Source organism: Mus pahari, chromosome 10, assembly GCF_900095145.1.
Source record: "Mus pahari chromosome 10, PAHARI_EIJ_v1.1, whole genome shotgun sequence".
Classification (NCBI taxonomy): domain Eukaryota; kingdom Metazoa; phylum Chordata; class Mammalia; order Rodentia; family Muridae; genus Mus; species Mus pahari.
In genome coordinates, this window is record NC_034599.1 from 32505182 (window position 1) to 32518501 (window position 13320).

The 13320-nt window shown below is 38.2% G+C and overlaps 1 pseudogene; it reads left to right on the top strand.

Moving 5' to 3' along the window:
- The window catches only part of LOC110327688, a 15747-nt pseudogene extending 2929 nt beyond the window's left edge, over positions 1-12818 (top strand).
- Positions 12819-13320: the final 502 nt, after the last annotated feature.

Below are 13320 nucleotides of genomic sequence, written 5' to 3' on the forward strand. Positions count from 1 at the left end.
TCTCTCTCTCTCTCTCTCTCTCTCTCTCTCTCTCTCTCTCTCTCTCTCTCTTAAAAAGAACTGCTATTGTTCTCTGATAGCTAATCTTGTGCATACAAAAAGCCCCAAGTGCTTTTTATTTACATATCAATTCAGTTATTTATTCCAGGTTTCCTCTTGACCATTCCAGGAAGCAGTGTTCTAGGACCTTAACCCCTTGAATCTTAGGAAAAGGACAGCAAGCACTGTTTTGTTTTGTTTTGTTTTGTTTTGTTTTGTTTTGTTTTTGGTAACTTTGCAAAAGAATTCAATGATCTGTCTGCCTTTTTAAACCTAGCTGGTTCGGACCTTGACCTGGGATCAACACTCCCTACCTCCTTCTGTAGTATCTTTCTGAGAAGCTGGCTCGTAGTGCAGCCACCTCTGTTTCTTTAGGTCCGTGAAGCTCCTTACGCAATTAATATTGTATCCTTATATTTTGCATAGTTGAGAACGTATATTTTCAAACTCAACATTTTCAGAGTTCTTACCCAGCCTTTAGGGCTGTCCTGAAGGTCATGGTGTTCTATGATTTTCCTGAGAGATTAGAAACACCCTTGCCTCCCAGATTCCTGATGTCTCTGATTATCATGGAGTCATTAAACTTGGCAGAGAGGACATTCCTTGAAGGAGGAGTATGAAAATATGTACATTATTATACAAACAAGACTTACACTCACAGCAACCATCTGTTCCAGGGGATAGGATCTATGTCATTCCATGGCCGAGCCAGACTTGACAATTACTGGCATTTCTACTAATAAAGACATAGTAATATTTTATTCTCTTTTGACTCCCTGAATTTATTCTCAAAACTGATATCTTTCAGAAGAAGAGGGAGGAGGAGGAGGAGGAGAAAGAGAAGGAGGAGAAAGAGAAGGAGTAAATGATTAATATTGTTCTACCATAGACATTAGGCAAAATTGTTAATTGGAAAAGCTTTTTAAACCTATAAATTAAAATGCAAAATTAATATATAATATTCATGATTATGCAACAAACAGCTGCACAGAATAATAAACACAGTGTTGAGAAAACTTCTTTCTGTCACACACACATTATTTATTAGTATTAGCCCTGTTTTCATGGGTGGTATATTCTAAGACTCCATTGGATACCTGGAACCCCAGATAGTACTGACTCCTGGATATAGTACGATTTATTGCACAAATACTCAGTCATCATAAAGTTTAATTTATAAATCAAGCATCATAAAAATTAGCACCAATAATAGAATGATTATCATATCATGCTGTAATCAAATTGCCAGAATTTTTATTCTTGTTGTTAGGAGCCATTAACAAATAAAACAAGGCATCCTTGAACACAAACATCTACTGTTGCAACAATTTGGTACCGGATAAGATCATTAAAGTGGCAGGTGGCATGTACAGCAAAGATTTGATGGACAAAGGAATAGCTAAAGTGTCAGAGATGGTGGAATAGGATGGTGTAAATTTTATCATTTTATTGAGAATTGCATTCAACTTTACTTAGGATTTATTTATGGAATTGCCCACTTAATATTTTCAGATTATGACTGATTTACAGGTAGCTGAAACCATGGATGATGAATCCACTGACATGCATGAAATGATATAGATCACATTTTGTGATCAACATTGAATAAAATAACAATTCCATAATCAGAAAATAAAAATTCTATTTCTTTTGATACTAAAGTTCTCTACTAAGTTACATTTAAACCACAAGAAGATCTAGAAAAGAAAATGAAAGTATCATATAATACATTACAAATTCTAGGCTATGTAGAGAAGAAAAATAATGAAAATAAGTTAAGCACTTAATAGGCTTGAAAGAAACAGTAAAATTAATAAATAAGAGGAAGAGTTAGTAAAGTTAGAAGGAAATAAAAGCTGAATTAGGAGGCAAGCAACAGTAGTGCTTCACTAATAAATACCTTCACTAATGTGTACCTTGGAGACAATGAAATATGCCCAGTACTTGCTATTGTAATGTAGAAAAAATGGAAGAAGAGCAAGTTTAAAATGACATAGAGTCAGAGACAGCCCCCACTCCAATTGTTATGGGACCCACATAAAGATTGTACATCTGCTACACATGTATAGAGTGCCTAGATCCAGCTCCTGCATACTCTTTGGCTGGTGGTTCAAATTATGTAAATTTAAGTTAAATTATGTAAATAAAATGGATTCTGTTATTTGTGTATTCTTACCCCCAAATCCTATTTAACTCCATTACATTAGGAAATATTTGTACTTATTTTATTTCAATATACGAAGTTATATGACACAAACCACATATTCATCTACATACAGTAGCCCTCATAAGCTCAGGTTAGTTGTACTCTATGTCTTCTTGTGGTGTCCTCTTTTCTCTGACTCACTTCTATCCCTCATTCACTCAACGTTCAGTGAATTCTCGGAAGGAAGGTTATAGATTTGTGGGAGAACTGGTAAAGGAATGGCAACAACAGAGAAACGACTGACGTGGAAATGATCCTGATTCCCATATGGCAGTGTGGAGCAATGACTGCCAGTGAGCGTGAAGGAACTGCCACATAAATGATGTCCTGAATCTATTGGTGGAAGGTACCCGCCTTTGTTTTGATCTCAAAGAGGACATGTGTACATATCCTTAAGAGATCTGTCCTTGTTGGTGGGCAAACAAAGCTGTCTACAAAGAAGTGTTAAGTCATTGTTTTCCTTTAGCTACAGCACTGAAAAGGCTGAGAAATGGGATGATGTCAAATTTTACACAGACACTGTATGTAGCTGAATATGTGGTTTGCGTCATATAACTTTGTATATTGAAATAAAATAAGTACGAATATTTCCGAATGTAATGGAGTTAAATAGGATTTGGGGGTAAGAATACACAAATAACAGAATCCATTTTATTTACATAATTTAACTTAAAGAGCTTTAAGGATGTGTAAAATTTAAATTCTCATGAAATGATCTTAACATGGGTATGAAAACATATTTTACTGGAACATATTTAGGCTATCGATTGTGCTGGTAAGCATTTAAAACCAGAGGACACAGAAATTAAAACCATCTTTTATGTAATTGTGGATTCATTAAATCATTCATTTGGCATCTATCATGTTTCTAGTATGTTATGTGACTAGGTGCTGGGATTCAGCAGAAATCAATACAGCAAAAAGTAGTCAACATTCAGTTAACAGTTATGCTGCACTCATTTTTTGGTGCCTTGCTTGTATTATGATTGTCATGTCTTTTCTATTTTGTCTGTCTTCACTAGGAAATTTAGATAGTGCCCATTAAGGATTTGCAAATTAAATGCATTCAAACTGTTTAATTTAAATGTTGATGTAAAGAACACTCTCAAAAGTTTATGTTTTTTAATAAGGCATTGAAATTTTATATAAGGAGTTATATAAAATCCATGGTTATACATTTCAGAGCTTGAAAAAGATTCAGAATATGAATTAGCAGCGAAATTCTCCCCCCCCTTCCTTTTCGCCTTGATCGATGTTATTGAGTCACTAGCACCACCTGGTGGCTGCTTAAGTGAACCTCCTGGTGTAGTGGTTTAGTGTTTGCTGACTGTTCTCAGCTATGTCTTTATTCTTTGTAGGGCTAGGCATTGTGTCCTTGTGTGTGTGCATGTATGCACATGTGTGTGTGTGTGTGTGTGTGTGTGTGTGTGTGTATGTATATATGTATGTGTGTATGTACAAAACCACTTTAAATGCTTTACCTGCTGTAATTAAAATGGGCACAATGTTCTTTAAAGCAAATATATCTGCTTTAAAACTATACAGTGGGCTGCTCTACTAACTGTACAAGGATCTACTAACACTCCAACTGGAAGATTTTCTCTTTGTAAAGTGAATTAGTTTTTGGACATCAAGAAAGGTCCTGCATTCTTTATACAAATTCTCCATACTTCATGTTTTAAGAACTCAAATCAACTATTATCTTTCTTATTTATGACATTTTGAAGGCATATGGGTTTTGCAGTTGATTGAGTTGCCACTTAATATACTTTGAGGAGCTTGTTTTTGTTGTGTCTGTGATGTCCTTTATCTGGGGAGAATTGGATCACCTTTCCTTCAAGTAACTGTGCCAAGACATAGCTATACAGAAATGGAATGTTTATTCACCAGAGTTGTCTTGCATCTTTCACCATGGACTTGAGTGATTCTCATCCTGATATTTTAAAATGACAAATGATTCATTAAGTTGCATAACATCCAAAGAACTCTAATTAATACAAAAATTCAACTCCTGAGAAATCACTTACAAATTTCTGAAACCCTCTAGAGATGTCTGGTTGTCCTCAGGAGTCAATCACCCCACTGGCAGCACTGCCCACCTCTTGGGCATCCTCTAACCCTCCCCTGCCACCTCACTTCGCCTCCCCTAAGATGCTACTATGGTGGAAGGGAGGGAAGGTGCTTTGGCCTGAGTTTCTGTCAGTTTGAGCTCTCTCGCTCTCTCTCTCTCTCTCTCTCTCTCTCTCTCTCTCTCTCTCTCTCTCTCTCTCTCTCCAGCAAATGCATTACAAACTACAGACACACTCTTCAAGGTTCTTTTGCTAGCTCCTGGTAGTCCTATCTTCTGGGCCTCTCATTTCCTCCTCTCTACACAGATTGGCTGCTTTCCAGATGCTGGCCACTTTTATCTCTTTTTTTTTTACTTTTCTGTATAAGAAGCATCTAAATGAACCTTAGAGGCATTCTGGGTCCTTCACTTGGCTCTGCTGAACAGAACTGAATCATTTAGGCACCTTCCCACATCTCCTGGAGTGTTCATTCCAACTAATAAATGTGGATGCAAAACTGATCATTTTGCCATGAATTCAGGAAGACTACCAGTTCATCAGACACCACGAAACATCTTTGGTCTTCTTAGATGTTGTTATATAAACATTCAGTTTACTGTCTTTGGTAAATATCACCTTTAGTGAACATTTACTATGAAACTTGTAAACAAATATATAAACTATAATGAGAATCCAAAAAATCACAGACTGAAAACATTTTCACACTTTAAGATAGATACATAATGTAATAATATAAAATGTATTAAGTTTATGTATTGGGCAAATATATTTTGGATGCTATTAATGTACCCAGCCAAAACTTACCATATTGTGAGTTCTGTGGATAGGAGACTCTGCTTTGTTTGTTTCACATGCCAAGTTTACCACCTGCTGCTACTCTGAGTAACTGAATGAATAGATTATTAGTAGCATCTCTATTTGCTTAGGCAATTTAGGAAAGTCACTGTTAGAGAAGCAAATGTGGTGTGTTCTATTTTCATAAATATAAACAAGAATTTCTATGGAAAACTCAGCAAGGCTTTCTCATGCTGTTTCCTATGGTGAGGACTCAGTCTTTATATTCTTCCCCAGTTACACAGATTTAAGCTTTAAAGGTTGTGCTCAGCTGCTTCATCCATATTCATTTCTGAGCCCAGAATAACCAAGATGGTGTCAAAAGATGAAACTGCAATAAATTTAGTTTGAATATCTTACTTAGCTTTTATTCACAGTTCTGGAATCCAGCAGTTCTCAGAACTAGAGCAGGCTCAAAGAACTCTGGGGCTACCATGATTACAAATATACGGTCTGAAAACAGAAGGGATGAACTGACTGGTTCAAGCTTAGGGCTTGGTCTATTCATCTGTCTGCTAACCATGAGCTGTAGCCCAGAAACCATGATGACTGAGGACTTATTTATATGTTCTGTGCTGGGGTGTAAGTTCATTAAGAAGGAATGCTGTACAGATGCATTTTCAAGGCCTGAATCTAATTTAAATTTATCAATGGGCAATATGAATTGAGTGTATACATTAATAGACAGCGACCTGTGTGCCTAAACTCCACATGTCATTATGTGTTGAATATTCTACCTTCTCTTGGGCCTGCTGCAGTTTCCCCTGTCTCCTTCTATGGGTACCTTGGATTCCTGATTATAATCCACTCCCTTCTGGAACTGTTTGGATGCTTACCCGAAATACTGGGCTGCACTTTAACTATTATCCACAATTAACCAACATTAACATCTTGTTACATTTTGTTCCCATTCTAATTTGTAATCAACATATAATTTTCCACTGTGGACCCGATGTTCCTGGTATGTATCTTGCCTGTTACATGCGAATCCTTTCTTTTGCTGTTCTTTTTAGAACATCCCCTGCTTTATTCCCACACTTCTCAGAGATGTCACATTACATATCTCTTTGTTTAACTTACTTTCCTCTTGTGTTATCTGTCTAAATATTATTTTCTTCATTGAGACTCCCAACCTCTTAAGCTAATCCATTTGCACATCAATGTGCATGCATGTACAAAATAGCTTTGTATACTGTCTTGGACTTGAAACACTTTCAGGAGAAAAACCTTATTTAAATAATTTGTCGTCATACCAAGCTGTCAATGGTGCTTTGATATGGAAGGAAAAGATTTCTTACTGTGTTGGAAATACACAGTAGAGGATATCAGTGAGGCAGAAGACAATGAATATTACATGACACATGGTATTCATTAATTATCCTCTACTCTAATGTTAATTCTGAAAAATAATACCATGGATTTTCAGAGTACAGCAAATATAATTAGCCGTATGTTGGATTGGGGTGGACATCAAGAGGTATATTGTTCTTATTAAACTTTCTCAGAGTATAATTTGACTGGAGCATTAATTAGGTAATATATACACTTAATTAGTAATACAGGTGAACTGGATCTTTTTGATTTTGTTCTTCCCTATAATTTTGAAAATTCATGTTTTACCTAATTATATCTTTTAGTGGTAATCCCAAACTGCAACACATGAGGCTGATATTTTATGAAAAATGACTCATTATTGGGAGCGACAATAATGTAATAGCTTGCCACAATAGGAAATTTAGATGTTTCCTTTTGAAAAGTCAAGAACCTGTGGAGATTTGATGCCCCAGTGTAGAGGGATGCTGGAGCAGTGGGGCAGGAGAGGGTGGGTGGGTTGGGGAGCAACCCTCATGGAGACAAAGAGGAGGGGGGAAAGGATGAATGTGGTGTGGGAGTTTGTGGAGGAGTAACTGGGAAGTGGGATATCATTTGAGATGGAAACAAATGGAATGAATAATAATAAAATTAATAATAAAAAACAGAAAGGCTGCAAAAACCATTAGTTTCAACTATTTCAATTGTGATATAACTAAAAACACCTTACAAGATTTTTGGAAACATTTCTTCATGATTCTGATTTTGACATGAATGTTACTGATTGCTCTAGGGAGGGCAACTGAGGAGCTCAGGGCCAGGGTTTGGAAAGGAGACATTTACAATTATATTTTTAAAAAAACTTCTAAATTTTGACCCATAATAACACATTATAGACTGAACAAAACTGATTACTCAGAATACTAAGCCATATCCTCAAGGTCGGCAGAGAACTGGTCTGTGCAAAGCATATCCAGGCGATCCTGAATGAGGACCAGAGGAGCACACTCTTTTCAGATACTTTGCAAATTGCAAGCAATATTTTAATATAGCATATGGAAGAAATAATTTACCCTTCAGAATGATTATCCTTTAATTTTATAGATAATATTATCAGAGACCAGAGAAATTATGTGGCTTGCTAACAAAGAACCTGGGTTTATTTATTTAGTCATTTCTTTAGAATATGAGTGGGGGCCTTATATTATGTCTGCTTTTCTTTTGTGAGCATGGTGTGGTTTTTCATTAGTTCTTGGAGGATATTTTACCGATGTAGAATCACATGTTGACAGTCATGTACATCAGGACTTGAGGCATGTTTTAGTTTTAGCCTTTATGCCTTTACCTTCTCTGTATAGAACTAACAATATGGCTGTTATGTCTTCTGTTATGATGCTGTTGGTCTCCAAGACTGTGTTTGTCAGGTTCTTCTCTATATTGAAATTTTAGTGGAGAAATTTCTGTTTTACTTTTCAGTCCATTAGTTCTGCCTTTGTATTTTAGTTTACTTTCCTTCTAGAATTACTGTTTCTCTTTTTTAGTTTGCTGGAGGTTTTTTCGTTTGTTTGTTTGTTTGTTTTTTGATAAAATCTTGTGACAGCTTGTATATTCTTAGCCCAGGGAATGGCACTGTTGGAAGTTGTGGCCTTGTGGGAGTACATGTGACCCTGTGGGTGTAGGCTTAAATACCCTTGACCTAGCTGGCTGGGAGCCAGTATTCTGCTGGCAGCCTTCAGATGATGATGCTGAACTCTCAGCTCCTCCTGCACCATGCCTGCCTGGATGCTGTCATGATTCTACCTTGATGATAATGGACTGAACCTCTGAACCTAAAAGCCTGCCCCAATTAAATGTTGTCCTTGATAAGACTTGCTTTGGTCATGGTGTCTGTTCACAGCAGTAAAACCCTAACTAAGACAGACCCTCTATTTCTTACCAAAGACTTTTAAGTTTTTCTTTTATTTCAAGTTTACTCAGACATTTTTATCTTTGTTACATTTAAATCCTACTCAGGTAATTACACATCCGGCATTTGATGCACTAACATCTATTCCCTGTCTTCTTTTATTACTTGCAGGCTTTCCACTCAGTTTTCAGTAGTGTATGTGGGATAGTGTGACACAAGACCTGACCAGTGCAACTAAAAGGAGGGGGCTTTACTTCGACTCATAGATTCAGGGGATCAGTCCACCACTGTGGGAAGACACAGCATTGGGAGTTGTTCTGTCTTGGACAGTGAAGCTGGAAATTGTGGCTACTGCTTCTTCCATGCTGAATGATCAGGAGACAGAGACAGAAAACCCGAGTGGGAGACTGCTATAACCTTCAAAGTTTCACATGGCTGATGGCCAACAGCTGTCAGTTGGCACCATATATCTCAAAAGGTTCTAAAACCTTCCAAACAACACTAGATGGGGACCAAAATTTCAGACACGTGACCTTGGGAGCACTTCATATTCATCCTATAACAGTCAGGACAGGTTTTCAGTGGTGTTTGGCAGGGTAAAGAGTTTACTTTTCACAAATTTCCATTTACAAAATATCCTTTGGTTAAAAAGAGCTGAATTTAAAGAGTAAATAGAGGGGAAATGAGTCTGGGAGAGAGGAGAGGTGGGGGAAGAGGTGGAGCTGGGAGGAGTATAGCGAGGGGAAACTAGTTAGGCGATATTGTATGAGAGAAGAATCTATTTACAATAAAAAAGAAAAATTAACAGCTAATGCACACGCTCCCTCCACCTCTCCTTTCTCTCTCATTTGTGCTTATCATTTTTCTGTGTGGCCAGCCTTTTCAGCTATGGGTCTGAACTATTTGGGGACCAATAGAAAGCTAGGGAAGTGCCATCATGCTACTCTTTTGTTCTGAGCTTTTCCATCTTTTACATTTTTTGTGTGTTTCTTTTTATAATTAAACCAATGCTTTTCCTGTAACTAGAAGTAGGAGCAGGACAAGGTCTATATTTGCCTTCTTAGAAGAAAAATCTTTGAAAAATATATCCTGTGTCAGTAAGATGCTTGAGCAGATAAAGGTGTTGTCGTGTTGTCGGTGAAGCCTGATACCTGAGTTGGATTCCCAGAACCTTCATGTTGGGAGAAGAGAAATGGCAACCCCGATTTGTCCTCTGATCCCTTATGCTATGGGATGCTCGCATATACATCTACTCTCTACCTCACTAAATAAATAAGGATAATAAAAATTTTAAAAATTAATTATTTACTAAGAATGTGTTGCAAGAGTGTTTATGATTGATTTTTGAAGGAGTTTTGTAATTGTTACCTCAATATTTTTAGATAATTTAAAATTAAAATTATTACTATTAAAATTATTATTATTATTCTATTTCTTGAGATTATGATACTATTATATTGTTTCCCCTTTCCACCCTCCAAGTCTTCCCACACACCCTCCTTGTTATCCATCAAATTCATTGCCTGTTTTTTATTAACTGTTATTACATACATAAATACATTAACTAATTTTGTGGCTCACTTTTTTCCATAATGAGCCATAAACAATATCCCTGTAAGTTAAAGTTCTGACTTTATATTGGTCACAGAAGATAAAAGATTAGCTTCCACTTTAGTTTAGCTGATGACTCATAAGTAAAACAAGACCTCTGATTTTCAGGCTATAATGTTACTGTGTATGTGAATGTCAAGGTCCCAAAGTTGAGCTTTCTGGCTGTAGTGTTCTGGGAAACAATATGCTACATTGCTTGCTCCTTTGTTGCTTCTGTGGGTCTGTGTTGGGTTTGAAGCTCAGGTGTCCACTTAGTCTCACAGATTCACACTGGCAAGGGAAGTAAGAGTGCCACCTGCAGCATCTTTCTCAAATCTGTTGTTTCTAGGTGGAAGTTTGGAGCTTTCCCTGGTCACAGTGGTAGGTATCTGGTTTTCATCTGCAGTGACCAAGTATGCAAAGGACTAGAGTTTAGTTCAATTATTCCTCTTGTTATAGATGAGGGGCAGGGATTACAAAGTAGAAAACACTTTTAAAAAATTATAACAATCTGGGCTTTCATCTTTTCGTTTCTGTTGATAATGAAGAAAGAGACTTTGGGATCTTTTCTTTTTAGTTTGAATTTTGAGTCCTCCCTGGAAAAATATGAAATTCATCAATATATTTATTTCCCAAGTGCTGGGTTCCTGAACAGTGTTTAGAATTTTTACCATCTGCCCATGTTTATTCATTTTTATTTGAATAGTTGTTACTCTTAAGAAAGTTAAAGGGAAGAATAAAGCTTTCAATCTGGCTTGAACCAGATTTCTTACCATTCAGATTTTTAAAAACATTCATGTGTACCTTGTTACATTTGACACCTGTACAGCTCCTGTCCCAGTCTGTTTCAGAGCTCAGCCAATGAGAGAAGTTGAACATAAATACCTCAGGTGCTGATTAGATCCTCTTGGTTAGTAGGGGAATACGTTTAAGGCTGAAGGCATTTTCAAATATGCCCATAGTCATATTTTACTGTATGGCTTTGCACATCCTCTTTTGTTCTCATGCACAGTTTCCAAGTCTGGTAGGAGTCTGTGGACAACTTTGGATCAATTTTGAAGTGTTAATCTCCTACTGAACTAGTCTAGAATACACTTGCTTAAGTGTGACCACACCTCCAGAATATTAGAGTCATTGACTCTCTGCTTACCTGTTTTGAGGTCTGTTCTGTTCTATGTATTGTAATGCTAAACCTTGGCTCCCAAGATCTGGTTACCCATGACAAGGAGCTCCTCAGGAATGAGGAGATAGTCAAGTACATCAAGTGATGCTATATAACCTTACTCCTTAATTTAAAACTACTGGTTGAATAAAGATGAGTGCAGTTCATAGCTAGGCAAAAGAGATGTAAGCAGAGCTTCAGTTCCTGGGCTTGGGGTCTGAGGCAGAGACGATGAGGAAGGATGTAAGAGAGAAGAAGGAAGAATGTAGATGGGTCATCAGAGCAAGGCCATGAGGCCCAGCCAGTTGGAGGAGGAGCAGCCTAGGTGGAACATGGAAAGTTATGTCTTGAGGTTATTTACAGAAAAGTAGACAAACTAGCATAGAGGGTTATCTGCCCAGTTCTACTGCTTTTATGGCTTATTATAAATATAGAGGTTTTGTATCTTGTATTTGTGAAGTAAATGATCAAAAGTGGGGTAGAAACCCCAATTAGTATTTTCTATGACATTTTGAGAAAGCAACGTGTGGTAAGAACTTACTTTTAACCAAAACTGAGGTTTCAGATTCCTGGTAAAAAGGCATATTGTCCCTTTAAGAGAAAAGCCAGGATGATGTTTAGGAAGGCAGGGAGAAACGGTTCCTATGTAATGGTCAGTTTCCCCCCAAGCCTTGTGGGGTTTTGGATAAGGGTTAGAATGGATACTAGTTTGGCACATGTGATTCCAAGGTGTCAGAGCACAAGTTAAGATGCAGCTTACTCAACACTAGGCGACAGAGATCCTGAACCACAGATAGCAGACTTAAAAGCTAGCCTGAGCCCTTCCTGGGGCGTTGCTCTGCTCTGCCGTGCCAGGAAGTAGCTCAGAATAGCATTGGGAACTCAGAACAGGCTGCAGCCTAGTCACACAGGTACTGAATGTCCCTGCTTTACAAGACCTGTGAAATTCTGCTCCTTGGAGAGCAGTCTGCATGCCTCCCACAGCAATGAGTTATAGAAAGGTAACATAAGTAAGATATCAATCTATTTTGAGTAGCCAGCTACTCCACTGTCATAACCCCCAAAATGCTGGTGGGTTTTGTGAAGCAGAACATCATCTCTCATGCAGAATGCATGACTCAGCTCTTTTTCTTCTGCTTCTTTGTTATTGATGAATGCTACATTTTGACAGCAATGGCCTATGACATATGCTGCCATCTGTAAGTCCCTGCTTTACCAGGTTACCATGTCCCATTGGGTCTGCCTCTTGATGATAGTTGGGGTGTATGTGATGGAGTTTCTGGAAGCCATTACACATCTAAGCCTGACCTTCTGTGATGGCAGCGTCATCAATCTCATTACATGTGCGATAAACCCTTCTTCTACAACTTTCCTGTAGAAACACCTCCATCAGTGAGCTGGTGGCTTACCTTGTTGTAGGTTTTAATGTAACAGTGGCCAGCCTGACAATTTCTTATACCTTGATCCTTTCCAACATCCTTAGCATCCATTCTACAGAAGGTAGGTCAAAAGCCTTTGGTAACTGTGGCTCCCATGTAATAGTTCTTTCTCTTTTATATGGAGTTGTAGCCTTCACGTATTTTAAGCCTTCTAATGTATCTGTGGATGATGCAAAGTGTCTACCATTTTCTTTTTAATACAGTTGTAGGCCAAATGCTGAATCCTTTCATCTACAGTATAGGAATAGGATGTCCATATTGACCTTAGAAAAACTTTGGATTGCCTGGGAGAGAGCAGACTGCAGAAGCAACACAGCTGCTGGGACAGACTCCATTTCTGGCTCCAGACATCCGGCACCTTTCCCTCCAGAGGAGAGGTGTCCGCCTGGGAGAGTTCTCACTGCCTGAGATGGTAAGAGAGCCATCTTTGCTCTGGTGAGTTGCCTGGGAGAGGGCGGCCTGCATAAGCAACACGGCTTCTGGGAAAGATCCTGTTTCTGGCTCCAGACATCCGGCACCTTCCCTGACAGAGGAGAGGTGTCTGCCCAGAAGGGCTCTAACTGCCTGAGCTGGTAAGGGAGCCATCTTTGCTCCAATTCGCCTAGGCTACAGTCTGTGCTGGTGAGAGTGTGGACCTCAGAAGCTACACAGCTTTGGGACAGTCAGAAGCAACCTAGCTTCTGGGACAGACCCTGTTTTGGGCTCCAGAAATTTGGGCACCTTCCTTGCCAGAGGAAAGGTAGCCACGTGTGAGGGCTCTGTCT